General features: G+C 44.8%; 1 pseudogene; it reads left to right on the top strand.

Moving 5' to 3' along the window:
- The first annotated feature begins 662 nt into the window (after positions 1-662).
- Positions 663-1,472, top strand: part of LOC109478619 — an 11,183-nt pseudogene continuing 10,373 nt past the window's right edge.

The raw sequence follows: 1,472 nt of genomic DNA, 5'->3' as shown, positions 1-1,472 counted from the left end.
TGGTAGAGTTCAAGGAAATGGTATACTGTAACTTTGCTTTTCTTTCTCGTGAGGCAACCGACCTTCATCGGTACACGTCCGGAATGGAATCGGTGGTCCTGAAGAAAAAATTATGTTTATTATTGTTGTTCTTGTATTTTTGGAGTTCTGTTAGCCTTCGGTCATGACCTTGCAAATTATCATGCCCAGAGAACTTCTTGCGTGTCCATGTTGGGAAAGACAGTGTAGTGATATGCAAAAGAAAGAGTAGTGATATGCAAAAAAAAAATGCTGATAGATCAGGTGTGACTAATTAATGACAGGACGCCACTACTCATTCCATATGATAATTACTAAATTGATGAGGTGTCAAGAGTTCACAACGCATGCTCATTTGGCTGCATTTCGCTGCAAAGTGCGGACATGTCGGACAAAACAGTGCCGACAAGCTCTCCAAGTAAGTCTTCTTATCGTTTGTGTCATTACTAATACTATTAATTGCAAGTAAGCTGTCACGCCCAGAGAGTGTTAGGTGAAAAGCGGGGGACAGTTGGTTAATCTGCTAACTAATAACTTGCATAATTATGGCATATATAAGCTGCATGTATATGGTGTCAAGTAACACAGCGGACGCTCGAATATCTTGCAGCGTTGTGAAGAATTTACAGATTAACGATAGAGGGATGGAAGAGGAGGAGGAGGACACGAGAACACATCAGGAGGACAGGAAAAGACGGGAGGAGGAGGACACGAGAAGACAGGAGGAGGTGAGGAGGACACATGAGTGAGATGACCTCCGGCAGCAGAGTGCTGGCTTCCTTTTTTGACATTAGGACAGATATTTCTTTAAGCCACGAGGAGATACTTCAAGTCTAAGAAGGACCGCTAGGTGCGTACAGATGATAAAGTTTGTAGCTCAGTGTCGTCTGAAGAAACGCGAGGCTTAGATTTATTTTTAAGCCGGGTTCTTTTTATATGTTCTTTTTCCATGCCATTGGAAGAGGCATTTGTATAATGCTTGAATTTTGTAATACGAGTATTATTATATGGGGGAGTCTTGGTGTAAATCCTTACTGTGTAGGAGGGGGGGGGGTTGGGAGAAGTCCATGTAAGTGAGAGGGGAGAGATAGTTAAAAATAGTTTTACAAAAATGTCTCACCTCATATATCGTTTCAGAAACTGGAGAGGAGACTGAAGGCGTATCAGCAGGCAAGGACAGCTGGGCGGTTCAAGAGACAATCGCAGGAGCACTGCAGAAAGACTTTATGTCCTCCGAGTCAAGCGACAGTGACACGAATAGGCCAGTATTTAAGGTGAGAAGACTGGCCTGGGAGTCCGGGAAACTGAAGAAGCGGAAGGACTCCCTGGTTCCAGCGAAGGGCACCCCTTTGTCTGGGGATATCTCAGAGAGAAAGCTTCCTGACGGGCCCCGAAGTGAAACATCAGTAAGCGGTACGGACGAAATTCCACACCGGACACGGAAGTCGGGGGGG

The sequence above is a fragment of the Branchiostoma belcheri genome, unplaced genomic scaffold, assembly GCF_001625305.1.
Source record: "Branchiostoma belcheri isolate BF01 breed outbred unplaced genomic scaffold, Haploidv18h27 scaffold441, whole genome shotgun sequence".
Taxonomy (NCBI): domain Eukaryota; kingdom Metazoa; phylum Chordata; class Leptocardii; order Amphioxiformes; family Branchiostomatidae; genus Branchiostoma; species Branchiostoma belcheri.
The sequence above is the reverse complement of the archived record's forward strand: the minus strand, read 5'-3'. Positions and strand labels throughout refer to the sequence as shown.